The sequence below is a fragment of the Mesoplodon mirus genome, assembly GCF_964341445.2.
Source record: "Mesoplodon mirus genome assembly, chromosome: 11".
NCBI classification, from domain to species: Eukaryota; Metazoa; Chordata; class Mammalia; order Artiodactyla; family Ziphiidae; genus Mesoplodon; species Mesoplodon mirus.
Window position 1 is genome coordinate 6198208 of NC_138987.1, and position 25583 is coordinate 6223790.

The 25583-nt window shown below is 36.7% G+C and overlaps 1 protein-coding gene across 2 annotated transcripts in view; it reads left to right on the top strand.

Annotated features, from left to right (window-relative positions):
• SYT1 (synaptotagmin 1) overlaps positions 1 to 25583 on the top strand; it is a 558640-nt gene that overhangs the window by 114114 nt on the left and 418943 nt on the right. The gene's annotated exons all lie outside the window — the stretch shown is intronic.

The following is a 25583-nucleotide window of genomic DNA, read 5'->3' on the forward strand; positions in this document are numbered from 1 at the left end:
ATCCAGAGTTGTCATGTTTCCTTATCTGTAGATGATCTTGAGCAGCTTTGCATTCTAAAAGAATATGCCATAGCATCTGCCTCTGTGCTTTTGTGCCCTGCTGTACGGATGATATTTTAGCAACAATATTGGGTAAGGGGTGGGAGTGGAGGCGGATTTGTCTCAGGCTGATGTTTCTTTGTGCCATACTATGCCTTACTCTTTTCTATATGCCTAATTCAACAATGAAGTACACATATCACACTGTGACTATTACCTATGTTAGAGTACATAATTGGGGTTGTAAAGTATCTGCTTGAATGTCCCAACTAATGAATTCCATCAAATTCAATTATCATTCTTAGACTCTTCATTAACCAATCAAATTGCTTCTTTGGTCTGTCATTTCTAACACCCTCTCACTCGGCATAACCACAATTCTCTGAAGTAAATTGGAGGTGATTAAATTATCTCACTAATCATTATTGGGAGTCTCATGTTACTGAAGTTTTGGATTTCTAAAGAATCGTCTTTCACGTGATTCTCATTGTATACAGGAGAAATAATGTTATAGTATGAGGTCGTGTCTTGAACTTTATTCTGCTACTTGCATCTTAGTTTCTTCCTGAGGAAGTTGGCTACAATAGGTCTCTGATACTAAAATCATACAGAAATAAACCAACTATACACTCCTATAAATTCACCATCTTATTAAATAAATTTGTCCAGTAGGCTTGTGTTATAACATAGTTCTTCACCTTTGGGGAATGAGCCATTTGAATGCTGGAAGTTCCTCTTATTTCCGATGCAGTATGATTTTACAGGATCACAGTTATTGCTGAAACATGTTTTTTGCTAATTTTTATAATTCCCTTACATAGATTATTAAAACAAATGAAGTGGTTCTGAAAGTGCATATTACCTAGAATCAAAAGTTTCTTTCTTAGGCAATAATTGTCACTGCTAATATATGATGGTTATTTCAATCATTTTATAATGAAAGGCACAGCTGATGATCTGACAGTGTGGTTCTTACCATACAGTTCTTAAAATATTCCCATTTTATACTCTTCTACTTTGCATTTTAGAAACAATTTCATCTTCTACTCTGCAAATATTTTGAGAAACATCTCAAAATGTAACCTGAAGCCAACCTAAGAAAATATCTATTCCTGGGTTCCATGCCAGACGTACTTAATCAGAATCTTTGTGAATGGGCTTTAGAACCAGCATTTTAAATACGTATATCAGATGATCCCAATGCACTCCAAAGTTTAAAAACCACTACTCTATAATATGACAGCAAGGAAACAGCCAAGAGGAAAACATTTTAGAGCTATAGACGTATAATTAATATAAAAATATTGAAAATAAATTAGAATTTTGACTTTTTTCTACGTATTTTTATTTCCTAGGAGTGTACAAAGGACTTTAGACTGTTTCTTTCCCCTTTCATTTGAGTCGTAAACATTTTGAAATTAAAAATTAAATGTTAAAGATGTTAAGGGTATGAATGTCTATCAATTGAAAAGTTTCCCAAAGTTGCCAAATAATAAATGATCTCATAGTAAAGGGTATTAAATTCATAATTTCCACAATTATTTTCACATTTAAATCTTTAGTTTTACAAAGCTTTCTAAATATCAAGTCATTCTTTCAATATTAGATATGTCTAATAAGCATCACTTCTTTAAGAATTCCAGCCTGTACTTCTGTTATGGTTTCTACTCATACAAGTCCTGTGGGTGTCAAACTTTCAAAAGATAATTTATTGGTACAACTAAGTAAAACCTTTTGGCTAAGGGTACCCCACTTATTCATAAGTGAATATTTTTCTTTTATCTAATTTTAGTGAGGGAATTTCCTCATAGCTTTATTTTTAATGCAAAAATGTCAGACAGTTTGCCAACTTAATATGCCAAACTCTGAAGTATACATTTAAGTTAGAAGGGACAAAGAACTTTCTTCTGAACCATGAAAAGACAGAATATTGTGATTACCTCTGGCACTGAATGAGAGCAAAAAGTAACATTAGATTTAGTAGGAAAACTGCAGAGACTGTTTGACCCATAAAATTAATTCTTGCTTCCTATCTTGTAGAATCCACTGAGACAAGGGTCCAAAAGGGGAGAATGTTCAAAATCTTTAGGTTTTCAGGTGTACTTACTTTATAAAAGTGTCCTAAAATAGTTGGAATAATTGTCTTCCAAATGCATACAAATCTTTTTATAAATAAAAATATTCTTAGTTTTCAACTGCTTTTAAAAATCACATTTACAATAAAGGCAGGCACTAATTTTAATTGGATTGTATTTCAAAAGTTTAATTTATAAGTTAAATATTTAGAACTCAAAATGTTTTCACACAGAAACGATGTTATAAATGATGTTAGATGCACATTCAATTTTTTTTTTAAGATGTTGGGGGTAGGAGTTTATTAATTAATTTATTTATTTTTGCTGTGTTGGGTCTTCGTTTCTGTGCGAGGGCTTTCTCTAGTTGTAGCAAGCGGGGGCCGCTCTTCATCGCGGTGCGTGGGCCTCTCACTATCGCAGCCTCTCTTGTTGCGGAGCGCAGGCTCAGTAGTTGTGGCTCACAGGCATAGTTGCTCCGCGGCATGTGGGATCTTCCTAGACCAGGGCTCGAACCCTTGTCCCCTGCATTAGCAGGCAGATTCTCAACCACTGCGCCACCAGGGAAGCCCCACATTCAATTTTTTTAAATCCACAAAATTATAGTCAAATTATATGATTTGTAAAAAAAAAAAAAAAAAAAAAAAAGAGCTCTAAAGTGGAAAATAGTGGAAAACAGTGTGATTCTAAAAAGTAAACCAATTGAACAAATATTTTGTTTAATTCTTATTTACTTTGAATATCGACACTAAAGAAAAACAAGTTTGGTTATAAAGTAAATGAGAAACTGAACGAGAGGGTAGGATGTTTTTGTAAAACACAGAGAAACTGGTTATAACATGAGCAGTATTCTCCTGAGCAGAGGAAAAGTAGATGGAGGGAAGAGATGCAGGCCAGAGATAGAGCTTGAGGGGCAAGTGGTCTCAAATACAGGTTGCCAAGCGGTATTAAACTAGTAAATAGTATGCTCATTAATGTTCATGTTTATAGCTCAAGGAAACAGGTGCATTCAGTTATTTTTAAATGAATAGATACATATTGTAGGTACACATCCATTTAGAAAGCAGATGAATAGAGGAAGTGTTTAAGCAGAGACAGCGAGCATGAATGCTAGTTCAGTGGACACCAAGGAATGGTGGAAAGGGAGCACTGGTGATCTCATAGCCTTCTACCAACAGCTTTTTCTCTGAATGACTCAAGCCGCCCCTCAAGGTTTTACTGTACCCCACTTTCTAAGGAATTCTATCCTCTGTGTCTTTCAAAAAGTTCAGCATCATGTTCAATTGGATCAAGTTTACCTATTTGCTGCATTTACCCCTACAGGTGTTTCTTTAATTTGCCAAATATTTCTTGAATATCTACTGTGTTTTAGGCACTTTGCTAAATTTGCTACTTTTAGCCCAGACCTTAGACCAAAAAAAATATTTTGTTCCATTTGAATTTTAGTATTTTCTGTTTTACTATTTCTTTTCTATTCATTAAGTTTGGATGGTTTGAAAAAACAGGAAGCACCTGTACCTGTCATGGAGGATAGGAGTCTGAATAACCCAGGGAATAAGTAAGGGCTTATCTGTCTTATTCTTCCTCTGTTCTTTGGATGTCAAGGAAGTCTTAGCAGCTCTGAGTCCCCTTTACCTTCATTTAACCTAAGGAACAAATAGTAGAGGTGGAAATGCAAACAAACTAAAACTCTTCATTCAAAGAAAAATTGATAATTTCAAAATAAAGGCCTGTAATAGTTAGCATCTCTTGTTTTGGTCAAGCCTCACTACTAGGCTAATCTGCAGTGTAAGAAACAAGAAGTTAGATACCTTTCCTAGAAAAAGGGCCTGTAATACTTCATCAGTTCTAATTTTTAGTAAAATAAAATGTCTAAAAGAAAAGCTTCCAGAATCTCTATTACCGTTGAGGTTGAGGCACAAGAGAAGTTATCGTGTAGGCTCCTAAAATCCCTCTTCACTCTGGAAATTCCACTAGGAAAAAAAAATGGTTCATTTTCCATTGAAGAAAGTTTTAAAGAGATTTTTAAATGTAAAGCTCCCTTCTTTTCCATTCCATTCTCAAGAAACAAGAGTAAAGGGTAAGAGGGAGTATTGGCAACATTCAAATGAGTCTTAGGACAGGAATGGTCAATGCCTGGGTTGAGTTACCTCAGTCTCTACTTCACAGCTTTCAAAAACTGCTAGGAAAACCTGGGCTTAATGAGACAACAATGGTATTGCCACTCAGTCTTGTTTGAATTTCCCAATTGCTTTTGTTCCCTCATCCCTTTGAAGTGGTACTTCAGAATTGCTTGACCAGTCCTATATCACCAGTTATCTTCACATATAAGCTTGTTTGATGTTTCCTACACTTAGGTTTTCAATCAGTGTATCTTCAACCTCTACTTTCCCTTAGCCCAACAAACCTTGTTCATCATGGAGCCTGGGTTCACACTTCCTATGCCAGTCAGCATTTCCTATGCCAGTCAGTCTTCCAAGCCCTGTGTCGAGGCCCCTGTCCTATGGAGATTTCATGTTAGTGGAGAGGCAGACTATTAACAAGAAACAAACACATAAATATTCAGACCCACTAAAATAGTGGTCATCCAGTAACTCTAATCATATTCGTCTCTGCATTTTTTTCCTCCAAGTTGTTTCCAGTCAATGATCCTACTCTTTTTAATCTCACTGATTCTTACTGTTGTCAGTTATGCACTAAAATCAATCTGATCCACTTACTTTAAGTCTTTTTAGTCTCTATACCTCCTTAAATGAAATGTATAAATTTGCATATTAGATAAAGCTATATTGCCTGAGAAATCTAATCCATAAAGCTAGGCCTAAGCAATGCCACGGTGGCTACACTGTGGCCATTATGGAATCTAATACCCCACAACCCAGACCACCAAAGGCATCATTTCTGATCCTGAGATTTTTCTTAATTACATTTCCCAGTGACTTAAGTGTCCTGTTCTGGGACACATCAGAATAAATCTTTTGCTCTGTTGTTCTATCTGGCAAAGTAACTTCACTATGGATGAAATTGGACTAGCCACTTTTAAATTCAATAAGGATTGTGTGTATCTAGTCAATATAAAAGAATAGACTTTCGAGAATTCATTGTGGTAATAGGAAGGAAAATTACCTACTTGAAGATATTGGATGTAATTCAGGGAATAGATGATAAGAAAAGAATATATAGCAATTTGTGAGAACGTATACACTATTTAAGAAAAGATAAACCAATAGCCTGAAAAAGTTATAGAAATTGGACATTAATTCTTAACAATTTTCTTTACACTTATTATCACTTAAAAATAAACTAATAACATTAAAATGCAACATTTAATGAGAGTAGAACCACTCTAATTTAATAATAAAAATGATTTTTATATTTGCTTATGCTGATCCTTACTTCAGTTTAAAAATATTTTATGGAGAAGTTAATACTTTTTATTTTTATTTTATTTAATAAAAGCAAAAGTTGTGTTGCTCTCATTAGTTTATTTAGGGTTGATTATCTTTTTTATTTGAAAACATTTTTGCCAGTTTTAAGACATTTAAAGAATCTTCACTTTGCCATACATTAAACCCCCTAAGTAATGTGCAACTAAACATATCTTAAACATATATACCCAGGAGAATAATACAGTTCACAGGAACATCGGAGAGAACTTGATAGAATCTTCTAGAAAAACTGAACCAGAAGGAAATGTATAAAATAGATGAAAGGATATTTTCAAAACCCAGTAAGAATGTGAGATCACAGGAAGATATGTTGAAGGACATAAAATTGTTTCAGGTGCGATAGTAATGAACTCCGGAAAGCTATCCTTTTCCTAACATTGTGAAATTCACACAGAACTATGTGAAGCATCGTCTCATTTCACTGTTTGCATCTAGGTTAACCACTGATTACGAATTTGTTTCATATCTGAGATGAAGCATTTACCAACTCTTGTTCATACATACATATCTATAGTATTATCACTATAAATATTTCTAAATATGTAGATCAACAACACATTAAAACCCTGAAAATCCTCAAGGGTCAGAAAAGAAAGAGAGCTCGAAGGCAGAGTAGAAAGACGAAGAGCTGATGTCATGTCTGAGTAGGGAGAGGTCGGTCCCTTATCAAGTATCTAATGACTACAGGACTTGGGTCTAAGCAGGTTCGAGATCTGGAACTGAAATTCTCACATAAATTCAGGATCAGCAAAGAGCTGCTTCCTTCTTGATGAATCAGCAAGAAAACTGCACCCACTGATCCAGGGAAGTGACTAGAGCTTATCTGCCTAGGAATCTAGATGAAATACAGGGGAAAAAATAGTTCTACTGTGACAAATCAAAACACCAGGCTTTGGCATATGTCAGTATGGGGCTTGAATGTATATTATTCACAGTGCATGAATCCTCCAAATGTAATTTATATAAACTAATGGGAACCTACAATTCTGTATGGAAACATGTCTGAACCAGGGCACACAGGACTCTTTAAGAAAAAAAAAAAACTAAAATGAGTTTACAATTAAATGAATATTGATAAAACCACACATGAGAATTATCCAACATAAAAAAGCATAATGAGGCACCATAAGCAAGAGCATTCAAATCCTAAAGTTTTAAGATAGCTTAACAATATGAAAAAAAGCATAAACTAATCATTTAAAAAATTATAAAAAGTAAAGAAGGAAGAAATAGAAACCAACAGTAAGACACTATGAAAACAGATTAGCAGATCTGAAAAAGAACCAAATACTCATAGAAAAGAAAAATATAGTTTTCAAATTAAAAAATTTAATGAAAACTTTTAGGATGAAAAGAGAAATGACCTAAGACGATATTAATGGACTGTGAATTACATCTGAAGAAATTTTCTAGAATGAGCACAGAATGTTAAGATATGGAAAACTTAAGAGACATAGAGGAGGGCCTCCCTGGTGGCGCAGTGGTTGAGAGTCCGCCTGCCGATGCAGGGGATACGGGTTCGTGCCCCGGTCTGGGAGGATCCCATGTGCCGCGGAGCGGCTGGTCCCGTGAGCCATGGCCGCTGGGCCTGCGCATCCGGAGCCTGTGCTCCGCAACGGGAGAGGCCACAACAGTGAGAGGCCCGCATACCGCAAAAAGAGAAAAAAAAAAAAAAAAAAAGAGACATAGAGGAATAAAATGAGAAAGCACACCAATATCTATTAGGAATTCTAGATGGTTAGTTACAAGATAATAGCTGAGAATTTTCCATATTTGAAGAAAGCCATTAATACCATATAGAAAATCATTCCCAGACACAAACCAGATAAAGAAAAACAAATTCAAACATAGATATTTTAACAAAACCACAGAACTCCAAAGATAATGCAAGATCTTAAAAATCAATTAGAACAAACAACATATAAAGGAGCAAGGAAAAAATAATAGATATCTCATCAACTACAATAGACAAGATGACAGTGCAAAAAATAATTTCATGTGTTGAAGGGAAATAACTAGCAAGTTCCATATTTATATTCCATATTTATATAAACTATAAATTGATTTTGATGTCATTATTTTTCAATAATGACAGCAAAATCAATGTACTTTTTCAGGAAATGATTAAAGAAGTTCACCACTCATAAATAATTTTGAGTAACAAAATATATATTATCTGCATTTTGGTGAAACCCTTGTTTTCAGCCTTGAAAACTTGGTTATTCTAGGATTCATTAAACTAAAAAAAATCACTGGGCTTCCCTGGTGGTGCAGTGGTTGAGAATCCGCCTGCCAACGCAGGGGACACAGGTTCGAGCCCTGGTCCGGGAAGATCCCACATGCTGCGGAGCAACTAAGCCCGTGTGCCGCAACTACTGAGCCTGCACTCTAGAGCCCGCGAGCCACAACTACTGAGCCTGTGTGCCACAGCTACTGAAGTCCGCATACCTAGAGCCCATGCTCCACAACAAGAGAAGCCACTGCAGTGAGAAGCCCGTGCACCACACGAAGAGTAGCCCCTGCTCACGGCAACCAGAGAAAACCTGCGCACAGCAACGAAGACCCAATGCAGACAAAAATAAATAATAAATAAATAAATAATAATTTTTAAAAAGACATCATCAATGGCGTATTGTTACAGACCAAGTTCATTGCTGACATATCTTTATGTGTCAAAAGTTTGAAATTTTAATAGCATAAGAGAGGTGTCTTTTTGATAGATAGTTAAGTGGCCTAAAATATAGAAACTGCACTGTCCTGATCATTTACTTCTTCAGTGAGCTAGTCTGTAACATTGCCATTCTTCTGAACAGGAACTTCAAATGTAAAATCTTTATGTTCTCCTAAAATCATTGTTATCATTCTTGACCCATCATTAAATGTAAACTATTGCATTTCAAAATGCACATCCAGACATTTAAATGTGTACACATGTAAATGCTTATCTTGCTCAACTATTCTGTAATAGTGTGAGAGATATATACATAATCAATAGTTAAACCTATAAACCATCTTTGTGCCAAGCACACTTAGTAAATATAGGATAGCTGAGCCAGAGATGAAGAAAAAAGACTGTAGGGGTAATTGGAGTAAGTTCTTGCCAGACAGCTTATGATCATTAACAACTTCTTCATGTGATAAAGTGACTCTGTGAAGAAGATGGAAGGGCACTAGGGAATTCTAGCATAGGAACAGACCTAATGACTGAGTGGTTTAGCAAGAGTGTGTTTTTACCCAGGACAAAGCCTTAAGAACTAGAGACAGACCAAATACTAAGACAAAGAAATTTGCATTAGTAACTTATCTACCCCTTAAATTAGATAAAACATTCACAAATCAATTATACCCCTTCTTGTGCCTGTGATGTTTTCTTATGCCCTGGACAGAATTTACTAAGATAATTAAAAACTCAGAGCATCCTATCCATACAATGACATATAAACATTCTCATTCTATTTAATTCTTGAAGCTAATGTGTTTATTTATTACGATGATCAGAAATTAGGAAACATAAAGGATGAATTTAATAGGAAAGTATTAAAACATATTCATGAAAGGAACATACTACAAAGGCGAATTAAAATTTGCTATCAAATATGTAGAAAATTAGATGGAGTTTTTGGTTTAAAACAGCTGAAGAGCTGGCAATATGCTACTATTAAAAACCAGCATTATTCTAAGATATTCAAATAGAAACATAAGAATAATGCTGGACAGATCACTGTATTAGAGAGCCTAGTTCTAATTTAGATCCATAATTGAAACACAACATCAAGAACTAATACAAGGACTGACATATACACACTACTATATATAAAACAGATAACTAATAAGGACCTACTGTATAGCACAGGGAACTCTACTCAATACTCTGTAATGGCGTATATGGGAAAAGAATCTAAAAAAGAATGGATATATCTGTATGTATAACTGATTCGTTTTGCTGTACACCTGAAACTAACACAACAATATAAATCAACTCTGATCTAATAAAGATTAAAAAAAAAAGTCTTAACAGAGGGAACTATATTCATTATCCTGTAATAAACCATAATGGAAAAGAATATGAAAAATAATATATATGCATAACTGAATCACTTTGCTGTACAGCAGAAACTAACACAACATTGTAAATCAACTATACTTCAATAAAATATACTTTAAAATAAAAGAATTAAAAGAAATTTAGAAACAGCCACAAAACCAAAATTATTTAAGGTTTGAGACATCACCTTGTCAGAAAAGGCTAAAGAAATTTCAAGATGTTAAAATGAGAAAAAGAGAAGCATCAGATGTGGATTTAAAGTAAATATAGGCTATTACAAGAAATGTCAGACACCGAGGCCCAAAAGGGAGAAATGTGTGTAAATTGTCGGAAAGAATAGCAGATGAGATGATGTGATGTTCTACAGAAGAGAATGCTGAAATCCTGTTCTTGAATTTATTGAAAAGACAGAAATTTGTCTTTTGTGAAAAATTTTATACAGTTCTGCCTGACAGTAAAGAAATACATGTTTATAACACTTCCCAATTCTCATATATGTATATTGATAGATAAGTTTTGACACTGTATTTGGAAGGCTTAGGGTAATCAACCCGAAGTTTTCCTGAAGTAGAAGCACAACATTACAATTTTCTAGGTGATACGTTATTTTATGACTTTGTTATTACATTGAATGAGCAACAGGAGAGTCCAAAAACATAATCTTCCCCCCCCACCAAAAAAATCCGTTTCCAAAATAACTCCTGTCAAGATGGCAGCCAAGTCCAGAGAATGACCAGATTAATCGTTTGGGTTTCGTGGTTGTTTTGATGTTGTATAGAAGGAGAAATGATCATTCTGTGATGGTATTCAAGGAAGTGCTCCTACAGAGATAGAGTCATCCCACTCACCATCCCTCACAAACCCCCTTCATAAAATGGGAACATTCCAGGTGGAGGACAGATAATAAATTCTTTATGTTGTTTTAGAACCTTTAATTCTAAAAATATTGGAGGTTTTTATGTACTGCTGTTTTACTTCTGAGTATAAATGTAAGGAAATTGTTTTATAATTTAGACCCTTGAATAAGGCTTATAAACTGATTTATGGTCGTTATGCTTCAAGTTTATTTTGGATGCAAAATGTCTTACAGAATCTACTGAAATCAGCAAAGGAAATAATTTCAAAAAGTGTTCATCCAATAGAAATTCTCTGTGGTTAGGAAAATTTACATTAATCTATTTTTACTTACCGACACCCTCGTTCTTTTCTTTATAAAAGCACCTTTGGGGGAAGGAGAAAATTTTAAAGAACACAAAGGGAGGAAAAATTACATAAAACTTAAAAATTGTATGGACTCTTGACTGCTTTTCACATGGACTACTGTCTTATACTTATTTAATCTTCTCTGATTGCATTATGTTGTGAATGGGCAGGGTAGTGTTTTCCCACCAGTTTCTTCTATACAGGCAAGAACTTTCAAACCAAAAATGTAACAACTTGTGTTTTTATTTTATTATTTTTTAAATTAACTCATTTATTTATTATTTCTTTTTGGCTGCATTGGGTCTTTGTTGCTGAGCCAGCGTGGCTTTCTCTAGTTGCGGCGAGCGAGGGCTACTCTTCATTGCGGTGCACCGACTTCTGACTGCAGTGGCCTCTCTTGTTGTGGAGCTTGGGCTCTAGGCGCGCGGGCTTCAGTAGTTGTGGTGCACGGGCTTAGTTGCTCCGCGGCATGTGGGATCTTCCCGGACCAGGGCTCGAACCCATGTCCCCTGCATTGGCAGGCGGATTCGTAACCACTGCGCCACCAGGGAAGCCAAGTTTGTGTTTTGTTTTGTTTTGTTTTTTTCTTTTTGCGGTACGCGGGCCTCTCACTGTTGCGGCCTCTCCCGTCGCGGAGCACAGGCTCCGGACGCGCAGGCCCAGCGGCCACGGCTCACGGGCCCAGCCGCTCCGCGGCACATGGGACCCTCCCAGACCGGGGCACGAACCCGTATCCCCTGCATCGGCAGGCGGACTCCCAACCACTGCGCCACCAGGGAGGCCCAAGTTTGTGTTTTTATACTGAAAGAAATGTCTCTGGTGAATAGGGAAGATGATTTATATGCATACATCTGACCTTATAAAAAATAATCTTTGTTTTTACCATAAAGTTGAATTTATATTGCTATCATTTATTCCAGTTTATTTTTGTGTATCTCTAATACACCATTTAGTTTGTAGATCTTTGATACTTTAGAACATATGACAGTTCAAATAAATCTATTGTGTTTTTCCAAAATTTTTTTAAGTTTATAGTTTTTCTTTTTTTAAAAAAATGAAACAGTTAATTACATGGTTACATTTGCAAAGTTTCAGCTAACACATTGCAATGACTAAGAATTGCCTCTGCCTGTTATTTATTGTTCAGAAAGTAAAATTTAAATGTATTAATTAACAGTTCTATGAAAAGTAAAAGTTACTAGGTTTCTAATACTTACAGTTCTTTTTTATATATAATGAAATTCAGATTTCTTCTAAAAGGGAAGAATCGCTCTTCCACAGTAAGAAAGGCTTTCTATTCATATCCTGAAACTACATTTTTTAGCTTGTGGAATATAAATCATCCACTTGCTTGGTATGGATGCAGAAATTTAGTTCACGAAACTGAATATATATTTGTTTATTTGTCTCTTTATAATAAGATTCTGGACTGTGATGAGTGGTTTTTCCTTCATGTTTTCCATACACACATGAAGGATTAAATACATAGTTTTCTTTTTTCCAAAAATGCCATCAGCATTATCAGTCTCTGAATATAGGTGGAAAACTGCCTCAGTGTTTCTGATATTTCTTTTTTCAAAAAAACCACAATGCAGAATGAATAAATACTAAAATTGTATAAAGTGTGATCATGAAATAACAAAACTTCTTTTTTTCAAAAAAGCTCATGTACTGAAATTTATATTCAAATGAATGTCGGCCTTCACTGTGGTCACCTTGGATTTCATAAATGCTGCTGCTCTTCAGAGTATTTTGTTAACACATTTTGGGGTCTGTCTTTAGAGCCAGTTTGTGCACCAGGAAGCATTCCTCAAAGAACACTGGGAAGGCAGACACCATCCATGTCTGCTACAGGAGACATTGGCTTTAAAATCACATGATCATGGCAAATGTGAAGGCAGACTTTCTGATTTCTTTCTTTCTTTCTTTCTTTCTTTCTTTCTTTCTTTCTTTCCTTCCTTCCTTCCTTCCTTCTTTCTTTCTTTCTTTTTCTTGCTTTTGTGAATATATTTATTTCCTTTTTTCAAAAGCACTAAGTCTACAGCCCTAAGATACTCAGAATGACTTTCTGTGCTTCCTTTGACTTGAGATGTTTCTTTTAATGAGTTTGTGCCCTCTTCAAGCAAAATAGGCATTCATAAATTATATTTTTATTTTAAATAGTAATATTTTTTTCTGGACAGAAAGATATATCTGTCACATAGGAGGAGGGCTCTGAGGCTGATGGAATCATGAGATCACATGTTGGTTAAAGAATTTCATAGGCTATGTCCAGAACACTGGGTTCTTTAAGATATTAAAAAAAAAAATCAGGAAACACAGATTTTTCAGGCTAGGTCAAGGATTATGTACTCATTGTTTTACTCACTTCTTATTATATCATTTAGTTATATCCTTATCCCAGACAAGTATATAAGGTCCTTACTAGAACCCATAGGACTATACATGACCTGCCCCTGCTACTGCTCTTTAATGGGATATAAAACTTTACCAGAACCTACAGTACTCTGCATACCTAATTACTGTTTAATATTCACTTTGCGTTAGGGATTTATAAAATGGACCCTAAAAAACCAGTATATACCAGGCCCACATGGGTTCACTAGTGTATTTTACCAAACATTTAAGAGAGAAATTATACCAATTCTCTAAAATTTCTTCCTAACTCATTCTGAGGCCCACGTTACCCTAATACCAAAACTAGAAAGACATTACAAGAAAAGAATATTGCAGACCAGTATCTCTCATGAACAGAGATGCAAAAACCCTCAACAGGAGCCAGCCCATGAGCTATCATGCCAGGTGAAAGAGGTAATGGAGCTGTGGAGGGATGTTTCACCTTCTATTACAAACTGTTCATTTATTCAACCAAAGTCTACTGTTCTGAGTACTATCCTATGTGGTTGAGAAGTCAGACTAGTTACCATCCATCATTCAGTCAGTCACTTATCAATTAACTTATCCAACAAGTATTTCTTGAACATCTGCAAGGTGTCAGGCATTATATCTGGTACTGGGGAATGTATCAGTGAGCAAAATAAACCAATCTCCTGCCCTCGGGGAGCTTACGTTCTACTGGGGAAACAGACAACAAACAAGATATACACATAAAATGTAAAACATGTTAGTGGCATGTGTTAAGGAGGAAATGTGAGTGTAACATGTATGTGGGGGTGAAATGTACATAGGTTGTTCAGAGATGGCCTCACTGAGAAGACAACTTTATGTAGAACCCCAAAGGATGCAAGGGAGGGAGTCTTGACAACATCTCCTGGAAAAGAGAAGGTAGAAGGAACGAGGAGACAAAATAACTAGGAGGCCAGTGAAGGGTGAGAGAAGGGATGTGCTTGGTGATAAAGTTGAAGAGTTAGGTGGAAACCTGGTCACGCAGGGCCTCGTGGGAAATGGCAGGGAGTTTGGATTTTATGCCAAGTGTAATGGGAAACCATTGGAGGGTGTTCAGTGGGAAAATGCCATGCAATGATTGACTTTTAGAAATTCATTCTTATTTCTGTGGAGAATATATATTTAGGTGTCAAAAGTACAGGCAGAAAGACCAGAAGAAAGTTATTGCAGCAGTGCAGGTGAGAAAGCTATCAGAGGGTTAGTAGCTTTGATTAGGCTCATGGAAGTATAAAGGGGAAAAGTAAAAAGACTTGAGACATATTTTCAAAGTAGAACTTATATGACCTGTTGATAGATTGGTTATGGAGGATAAGAGGAAAAAAATTAAGAATTATCCTAGATGTTTGCCTTGAACAGCTTGGCAAAGTCATTCACAATGATGGGGACAATCCAAAACAGGATCCAATAAGGGAGGATAAATAGAGTTTTATTTTTTCCATAGTAGGTTTGAGATTCTCTTTGGACTTTCAAGGGATGACAAAAAGGCTCAGGTGCAGGAGGCTGGGCCCCAGGAGAAATGACTGGGATAGAAATATCAAAAGAAGATTTGTATTAACTAGGATGCTCTCAGCAGCAAATTAAAGAACACCTTACCAGAAGCTGCTTAAAGATAAATATTACTGACATTTGTTTTGTCACTTTACCATGTCTGTTTATTAAGTTTAACTTTAGAGTTAGATAACTCAGCAGATAATTGTTGTAAAAACCCTGGGTCAGCCTCTATGAGAGTCTCTTGGCCTGGCCGCCAGGTATGCAGTGTCAGTGCAGCCATCCAAGCATCATGTCTTCAAGTGGCAACAGAGAAAGCAGGGTAAAGGAAAGAAGAGTGTGCAGCCAAAAAGGGGTGGTCTCTTTTTTTCAGTTAGCTCTCTCTTCTGATTGGGGAGCAAAATTTTTTCCAGAAAATTACCAACAGATTCCCCCATGTCTCTTGTCCAGAGCAATATCAAATGCCCACCCCTTGCAAAAGGAAATAGTATTATTTAAATTGATAAGACAAATGTGTCATTTCTCATAACCAACATTCCATCATTAATTTTAAAAAAGCTAGGCTGTCTAAGGAAGGTAACCATCCATGTCTACCACAGGAGACATTGGCTTTAAAATGAGTACAAATGATGTCACCAAAAATATATCCCCTGTACACTCAAAATATTTCACCCTCTCTCTACAATACCCTTTTTTAAACGACCACTGGAAGAAAGAAATCTAGAGTATCACCTACAAATTAGTTGCTTCTGGAAGTGAAAGAAAACCATAACCCAACAAACTTAAGCTGGCTGTAATGAAGATTATCTCTCATCACAGATGAGAATGACACACACACACATACACGCACACACGCACCATGATTTCCAGTAACTTCGTGTTTCTTGTTAGCTTAGGGAAAACCACAGCCTAAAATATCATAATCTTACATATATTTATTGTGGACTTAAATTCAGCAGATCTGGATAATAGCCATTTTACCTTCATGAACCATAACTGTCTCATCTCTGGGCTTTTGCTCTTGCCCTGCCCATTCTACCTGGAAATCGCCTCCTTTAGATCTTTACGGGGCCAATCAATTCTCATTATTTGGGTGAGAATGTCATCTTCTTAGAGCCTCTTACCTTGACCACTTTACTGAGAGCAGCCATACCTGTACCAAGTCCCTCCATGTTTAATACATATTTAAATAACTGCTTTTAATGCACAGAAGTTATCCCTAACTGAACATTGTATATATTTTTGCTTGGACCTATAAGATGTTTCCTCCCCACCTTAATTAGGTCAAGGACGTGTGCTTTCTTCTCCATGGGCTCTCAGCAGCTATGACAGCATGTGCTATGAGGTAGATACTCAAGTCAAGATTCATTTGTGCATCTGTAAATGAGGACACTTTGAAAATAACGGGCCTGTATGATCTTTAAGAATACATATAACACTTATATTCTGTGATTCCTGAGAAGATTTTTTTTTGAGTGACATTTGTTGGAAGGTTTTTTTTTTCCTGATTAGGGAAATAAATTACACATAGAAATCATTCTTAACTCACTGTTCTATTAGTGCCTATGACTTACCTGACCTCCTTCTTTCTTTGAAGACTTTTTTCCTTTTAATCCACATTTTCTACTTCAAAATATAGGATGAATACAAGTACATGACCATGTTTTCCTAGACATAGTAGTTGGTTTAAGGTGGGCACTCAATGCAAAAGGAATCAACTGTGAAACTTTTTCATATGGTTGTAATCACTTATGTGCATATTCATGTTTATACTTGTAGGCTCTTAACCTATGTGCTCCAGTGCCTCTTAATTTGGAAATGAAATGTCTTAACAGTGGCCTACAATTTTATACTATGTTTTTATAACTTTGAAATTAATCATCTGCCTATGAACCAATATATAAATGAAAATTTTCCTGGGGAAAAAATGTACCTATATTTCTGGGCTTACAGGTATAAAAGATATAAATTGGAATATAGAGAGGAAGAATAGCTAATATCACAAGGATTATTTGAACTGCCTTTGCTAAGTGACAGTAACTGAATTAGATATTAGAATTTTTCGGATGAATAAAATGTGATTAATGCATTGAGTGTTCCACAGCCTAGTTGGAGATTATGGGTAGTGTGTGAAGTGAAATAAACAGGAAGGAGAACAGGATGTGTCTAGGGTAAATGAGACCCAGGGAAAGAAAGTTTTCTGAGAAAAAAAATAGAGTTCAGATGTAAACATATCTGATTCAGAGACTGTGCTGGAAAATTAATGAAATCAGTAGGCAAAAGAAAATCAGCCTAAGAGCGGGGATATAAAGATCTGTTAAAGAATCAGAAATGGGACAAACAGAAATACTGGAAAGAGACTCAGAAAATTTACAGGAGAATGGAAGAAACTGAATTCCAGAAAATAAGTTTCTGGATTTGTGCACCTTTAGTAAAGGGTCTCTGCTAGTATTTGAACATGAGCTTATGTACGTGACTGTGTTACGCGGCCTGTGAGCGTTGCCTCACCTGCCACCTCTATGAGTAGGGTTTATAGGTATTAACTGTTCATTTGTTTACTGAGAATCTCCCATATGCCAAGCACCCTGACAGAGGCAAATAAAAGAGACCACTGTCCTCAAAAGGTCATAATCTCTGATTGGGAAATAAGTATTAAATAAGCAATGTGATAAAATATACTTGCCACAGTTTCCTATTATTGCAGGGTTTTGTTTTTTTTTTCTTTCTGACGTCAAAAAGTAATCCAAGCAACCCATTGGCATTTAAATCATGTATATCTAGTTTACAGTGTCCTTCCTTACAGTTACTTTGTTCTATTTGTTCTATTACAGGAAAAAAACAATGTGAGTTGATATCTACATGAGTTTTTAAGTACAACTTCTTATCTCTGTCTGCCATATCACACTGTGTTGTGAGAAGTCCGAAATTTAGGTTCTTTCTTAAATTTAATTATCTGGTACTTCCCTACAATAGTCTGTCTCTTATTGACATGTCAAATTTCATTTTGTTCACATATCTTTTGTGTATGTCTACTTGATACTGATAACAGTGGCTGGTGTAAGAGCTTATCTGCTTTTGATTCTGAAAATGTAATAAAGAAGGAAAATACAAAGGAACAGCCACATGTACTCACTATTCAAGCATCCATCCAACTTTTATATCAAACTAATATTGGGAGAAACGTGGGCTGCATGTTGCAACTCAGTCTTACTGGTATCAAAGACAGACACCAATGGCAAGGGACAGCACGTCTGTGACAAATGTGTGAAGGGATAAATTATTGAAACAAAGCACGTGAAAGCGGTCTTATGAGGATTTGTGTTTGACTTTTAGGTACAATAATTTCACAAATGTGTCCCTTTGTATTATGTTACCTTTGACTTCAGAACAACAGAATTTTCCTTACCTAACAATTTATTAATAAAAATGACATGAAAATTAGAAGAGACATTACCCTTTAGTGCTCCATTTACTCCATTTGAATAGATCTTAAATAATTATCAAATTAAAAAATATTTAAGGGAAAACATAGTATTAAAAGAAAGGCCAAGGGCTTCCCTGGTGGCACAGTGGTTGAGAGTCCGCCTGCCGATGCAGGGGACACAGGTTCGTGCCCCAGTCCGGGAAGATCCCACATGCCGCAGAGCGGCTGGGCCTGTGAGCCATGGCCACTGAGCCTGTGCTCCGCAACGGGAGAGGCCACAACAGTGAGAGGCCCGCATATCACAAAAAAAAAAAAAAAAAAAAAGAAAGAAAGAAAAAAAAGAAACGCCAAGAAGTTATGTAGTTCTTGCATAACTCTAGGCAGTTTTGAAATTAGTAAAGGCCTTCTAAAAAGGGAACCTTACATCTTATAGAAACACTTCCTTCTATCTAACTCAAATGCTTTATTTTCTATAGTAGCCCTATGTTTTCTTTTTCTTAGAAAATTAGTAGTAGAGTATCATGTCTTTTGGGTCTATAGCTAACACCAAAAACACTGTAGTTAATTCATGTAGATATTTTTAAACTGTGGACCCCTCGATAATTTTGTTTCCCTGGACCTCGCAGGTGAAAGCAAAATTCCATGATGTGTAATTAGAAGAAGGGCAGAGTTAGTCCTTTGGAATCATTTTATGTGAAAGAAGATTTTCGTCATTTATTTAAAATCATAAACTGACATTTTAATCAAGAAAATTCTAGAGGAAACATTTTGATTTTCAAATGTGATTAGAAAAGCTCAGACATTCATCCTTGCCCTTTCTATGAACTCTTTCTCAGATTAACAAGTTTTCTTGATCTCATCACTTGGGGTGCTGTTTATAAAACTGATAGCTGTACGTAAGCACTGAATCTTTTTATAGATTTTATAAAATCATGCTGAATTGTTCTGTGGATAAGTATGTTTGTGTCAAACTGATTTGGCTCTCTGTGGATTACTGTTTGAGGAAAAGGCTGATCATTCTGTAGTGAGGGTCATTTTGTGAAGAGCCATGATTTCCTGGAACCTTAATGTTGGGGCCCCACAATGTAGACTAGGGACCAGGCTCTTCACCAAGGTCATTGTCCTGTTCCTGCCATTGCCCTTTCCCCAACTCCGAGTCACCCTAGTTGTCAGGAAGATTCACTTACAGGGAAAAGAAACGAATAGCTCCTTCTTACCTATGCCCCAGAGCAACCAACAGCAAATATCACCCGAAAGTCACTGCAGATGGACGGAATATTCAAGTTTTAGAAGTGGTTATGTCTGGACCTGAATCTGATCTCTGCCAGTTGCGTGTGACTCTGCACAAGGTGATTGACCTTTCCAGCATATTGTCCTTTATATGCAATAATTTTAAAGGGTCCTCCCAACATCATTCCAAAGACAAAAACTGAAGGTAGATATGGTTCTCCAAACTATTCTGACTTCTAGTTTATCAGTGGTGTGAGGTTCTATTAAGATATAACTTAAAATAGTGCCTGTTAAATGGTGGATGGTAAGCTATTAGTGGGTCATGGAACCAAATTAGTGGTTTGTGACAAACATTTTAAATGGAATAAAATAGGACAAAATCAAAAGTGTAAGTTACATCAGATGCAGTGAGGCTTAGTATTGCCTTGTGAAACAATTATGTATTCAGTTATGTATTTGCATTGTGTGACTGAATTGTGCTCTAAAACGTACTTCTTACCGATGTCATTGCATTAAGTAAAGTAGCTGGGCTGTAGATGTCCATGTGTAAGTGATAGAACCTCGCCCATTCAGTTGGATGCTTGTGAGAAGAAAGCAGATAGATTAGTGTATTCTTATTTGATTTACTTAAGCACCACTTTTAGGCACCTTTCCTCAAAATCCATGGTGCTAAGACTACTGCAGAGAGAATTCTCTATTTGTTTCCTCTTCATACTTTGATGTTTGTTCTCTGACATTTTTGTGTCAGCCCCACGATGGCTACCTTGGGCTAATAAATCCTTGTGCAGCAACTCACAACTCTTACGTTCTGATAGCGCTCTATGTACTGACTTAAAGCCTGTATTAGATTTCTCTGTTTCCTAAAACAGCATATGAAACTGTTGGACTTAAATTATCCTGGACCCCAAACTCTGAAAGAACATATAATCATAGGAAAAATGTATTTCTTATCAGAACAAGCAGGTGTGCTTGAATATTGACTAAGCTGCTTAATCTTTTGGGCACAGTATGTCTTGCAAAGAAAGACAGTAATGTTCAAATACCTGGACTTTTATTTTCTGTCAGTTTGATATTTTTCCCTTCAGAATAATCATTTTCCACTTTCCTAATGAAATCAGTTTCATGCATCAAATCAGCCATCCTTGAATATTTGAAGCCTTTGACATCAGGTCCTGTAATGCTGTTTTACATATTGCTTGCTGATGTGGATGCCTGGTCAGAAATTGAGCTGTTCCACTGGGACCCCACTTTTGTTTTTCTGGGAGCAGTTGAACATCCATAGCATCCAGCTTCTGGAAAGAAAAGCTTTCAAACTAAACAGACTGTGTTCATTTAGGTTACAACAAATTCTTTAACCATATAAAACTGCTATTTGACTCATTTTGACCTATAAATGTTTAGTTCAGGCAGTTTCATATACTTCAGTCTAATATTATGTTTGAAAAGACAATATCCTATATTCAATTTACATTTCCTTTTAAATAGCCAGACTCTGAGTTCAGCCAGCATGAGATATGGGCTGATGCTTTTCTTCATTCTTGTATTTAGTAAATATTTTCCTCAGTTCCAGCTACGTTCAGAGCACCAGGCATGTGGTAAAGACAAAGATAAAGCCGACAGATGCTTAAGAATCATGTAATATTTTTTCTGATTGCTAGTAGACTGGTGGCAAAATAAAGTTATATCCTTCTTTTCACTCATAAAGTAACACAGAACTTGATAGCCCATTAAGGTATGTGGTTTTTCTTAAATATGGGCTCAGTGTGGTATTAGAATCATCAAACCCCTTCCTATATTGTCCCTATATTTATTTCCTCCTGAGTAGATACTCTCTCCAATCAACCTGCCAGTGTCATTTAGTCTTTCCTAGGTATCTGTCCCTGATCTTTAAATACTACTGAGCTACTGTAAGAATGTTTTTTTTTTTTTTTTACTGTAAGAATTTAACCACCTAAAGTCTCATTGCATCTTGAAGCATTAACAAAGCACCAAGGTGGCTCTTTAACGTTTTAATTGCACCAGCCACAATCAGTAAAATATTACAGATGTTCCTATGTTATTGTTTCTTCGGTTTTTTTTATATACCTTTTTTTTTTTTTTTTTTAGTTTCTGCTTTATAACAAAGTGAATCAGTTATACATATACATCTGTTCCCATGTTTCTTCATTTTTGAGGTGAGAATGAGTGAATATCTTTGTAGTTTGCCTTTTTGTAAGATAGTCACTGCCTGGCCTGTCTGTTGCTATTTCTAGTTCTTTTCACGTTTACTTTAGAAGTTGCATTATTCTTGGGTTTAGTTTTGTTTTGTTTAGAGGGAGTCCTTTGCTCTGTGGTTGATATTTTTGAAACGATTGCTCCCATCACTCTCCAGTGTGGCAGGGCTTTTGTTTCCTTCAGAGACTTCTCGTTTTGCTTCTTCCAAATGACCATCCCACCCACCACTGCTGCACTGATGTTACCAAAGTCTAGACTGAGTACAGCAAGGCGGTGCAACCATGGCAGTGATTCTCAACCTTGGCCGCACGATAGAATCACCTGCGGAGTTTTAAGAATACTGACGCCTGGGTTCTGCTCTTGACATTCTGAATTAATTGGCCTACACTGAGGCCTGGACATTAATATTTTTAAACGTTTCCCAGAGGGAGTCTAATGCACAGTGAAGCCTGAGACCCACTGATTAAAGTTTTAATAAGAGTTCCCACGTCGAGCTAGCTATGTGTCTTTGGTCTCATTGAAGCTGGTCCAGACTTTGGAATGAGCTAAAAACTAATGGGTGTAACTTCTTTTAGTAACCCATTCTGATGATTAGCTGGTTACTTTATAAAGGTTTTACCATCTGCCCTACATTTATCAGAGAGGAGTTCAGATCTCAACAAGAGTGAGAAATAATATCCATAATATCTAATAGCCCTGAAGTCACTCTTTGGGATCCACTGCAAGATTATTTTACACACCTGACACTTTGGGCAACTTTCCTAAGAGTAATTAACATCTGTGTAAAGATGTAATCACCTGAAGCAGCTATGTAAGCAAGAACAATCTCAAGAGCTTTTCATTTCTAGCAGCAAAGAAATTGTATTACAGCAGCATTTTGCCAGCAGAGCTTAGGACATTAGTGTAGCCAGTATTAGAATGAAGCATTGGAAGACTGAATAACAGGAAAAGATTAATTTCTATTATATATCTACATCTGCTGGTTCTCCCAAGTAGATTAGACTGGAAAAGCCTAATGGAGGATTTTACCCAATCTCCTTTGACTCTGTGCACAATTCCTGCAGTTGCTACCAAGGTTCCCCAGAAAGAAAAAAAAAAAGGAGTAAGAAGTAGCCCCAAACATGTAACCAATCCCCAAATTAATTGCTGTTTGAATGAACTGTGTTGTTATTTGTATTGTCTTAATTTACATGGACATTCTTTTGTTAAGAAAGAAAGGTTTCTTTAACGACGTAACATTATACACTTTTAGAATCAAAAATTTGCCTGAATTTCTGAACTGAACTTACTGTTTTCCATCTGTCAGTTTCACTAATAATCCAGGTCTTTCTCCATCCATTATTGCTACAGAGAGGTCTACAGATAAAATTATGGGTATAATTTTACCCCTATCTACCTTAATGTCATTTATTTTAAGAGAATTGGAAGATCTTTGTCAGCTTTTGCTGTTACTTTTATGTGTCACTGCCTCAGTGCATTCGGTAAACTATAAAAAAAACAGAGACAAATAGTAATTTTCAATGAATATAATTTTTCTGTTTCGTATCAAAGTCCAGCTGCTTTCAAGAGAATCCCTTGATCACCTCTACAGCCATGATTTGGGCTTAGGGAAATGTGACTAAGCACTGATTTCCACCTAAGGGAAAGGTTGCTTCTAAGATATAGGAGAGCCTTGCAAAAACACATTTCTTTTTGAGTGAAAGCTATACTATATTGATACCAATTAAGAAGAAAGCATGGGGCTTCCCTGGTGGTGCAGTGGTTGAGAGTCCGCCTGCCGATGCAGAGGACACGGGTTCGTGCCCTGGTCCGGGAAGATCCCACATGCCACGGAGCGGCTGGGCCCGTGAGCCATGGCCGCTGAGCCTGCACGTCCGGAGCCTGTGCTCCGCAACAGGAGAGGCCACAACAGTGAGAGGCCCATGTACTGCAAAAAAAAAAAAGAAGAAGAAGAAAGCATGAATGGGAACTCTGCTAGGTTTCTGAAAGTTCTGTTTTACTACAACTTTTTTAAAGCCCTGGGGAAGAGCTTTAAACTTCCCTTAGTGGTTAGTTTTGTTGCTAATAGTATAGGGTATTCTTGAAGAGCCTCAGAATTCAGAAGGACCATATTGACACTCTTAGATCGTCAAGAGATTGGTTTCTAAATACTACATCAAACAGTATATGTAAGAATAACCTCAAAGCACAGTAAGAGTTGAGGATGCTATAGAGTGGTATATCAAACCCTAAAATTCCATCTGTCTGCCTTACCCTACCCAGCCAAATCCAGTTTGGCCAAATACAGAAAATAGATCAAATAAATCAGAAAGATAAAGAGCAAACATAAACTCACACAAGTGGCTTTGGAAATGCAATGCTTAAAAGAAAGTCAGAGAAACAGGGATTAGATTGTTCACAGGATAAATATAGGTCTCGTCACAGTACTAAGTAAGAATCTTTGAATGGCAAGCCACAGAAACTATTTGAGCTGGCATAAATCTCAGTGATATTATAGGAAAGGCACTGGGGTATCTACAGAATCCAAGGAAGCATTAAGCTTTCACATCTCAGGGAGAGCGGGATCCAGTGCATCAACAGAGATCCCAGGGGCAAGAATATGTTCTCCAGGCTTCTAGAATTCTCCTAGAGGCCCAACAGTTTAACTCCCAAATTAGCAGGAAAGTAATTTGATTTTCCCATTTGAGGTAAAGGGCCTATCCTGTATTAATTAGCAATAGCCCAGAAAGCTGTTCTTGGAACAAAAACATGGCCCTTGGGAGTCATTCCTATGGACAGTGTGGTTGTTCTCAACTAGGAAGGCCCAGACAGATAATCCATAATAGGATTCTATTATGAATATTTTCAGAGAGTCCTGAAAACAAAAAGAAGAGATCATCAAAATACAGGGACATCTGTGGATCATGTTATTCGTGAAGCCTCAGGCCTTTCTATTTTGCCTAAATTGACTTATATTCGTGACTGCTAATGTTAAGTAATGGTGCCTTGAGAGAAGGTGGTCATGTTTTGCTTTGTGAAAAATAGGAGCATGGACAATCTTGAGAATGGGCAGTTTCTCCTTTCCTCTTGCGTTTGAATGAACGCAAGAGGAGGAATGTGTACCGAGATGACCTTCTTTCTTCCCAGAAGCTGACTTGTACCCTAAGCCTATCACTTTACAATTTCTTTTCCTCTTTCTTATTCCCTGTTTTGGAAAGAGAAAGGGAAGACAGAGGAAAGAATGAGGAAGAAGAGAGTGTGCCTTGCAGAGGACACCATGTTCCGTGGATTCCCTCACCCAGTAACCTAATGGAGAGTTAGAGGAAGCAGCTGCTCCAAGGAATAGTTCTAGACAGTTGAGGCGAGTCCTTTCAGTCACCCCGTCCCTCTCTTCAGTGCCACAAGTGCCTAAAATGACATTACAAGAGCTCAGAGCCTTCAGTCCACATTTAACAAGGAAGGGCCAAGTGGATTTAAGCTCAAAACAAGTTAGACACTGACTCATATCAAAGTTTTGCCCAAGACCAAGTTTTGAAAGACTTGGAGAGGAACACGAGAATTATAACAACCCAAAAGGAAAAGGGGGGAAAAGAGCAGGATCTAAGAGCCTGCCCAAAACCCTTGCTCTCTTCCTAGTTTACCCGGTGCTGTCCTTGATTAGAAGTCATTTTATTTTGTTTGCCTATGAGAAATAAAAATACTGAAATTAAGACCAAGCATGGAGATATTTTATGGATATTGACCTTTAAATCAGGTGAAGGGAGAGTTAGGAGTTCAGGAGCACAGTGGTCAGGATTTCATTACGAAGCAACTTTTATTTGCTCTCCTTGGCAGGTAACCCTAAATGTGTGAATTCAGTGCCATCCTTATTCTTTATCCAAAGTCACCACTCTTTGTCAGGGAAAAGTGCTGCTTGCTTTGTCCGGGCCACTGGACTGGAAGCTCCATGAGGACAGCCACCATGTCTTCTGTGTAACAACTGAATACCCAGCACCTAGCATGGAGGCACTGAGTAACATGTGCTGAAAAGGTAT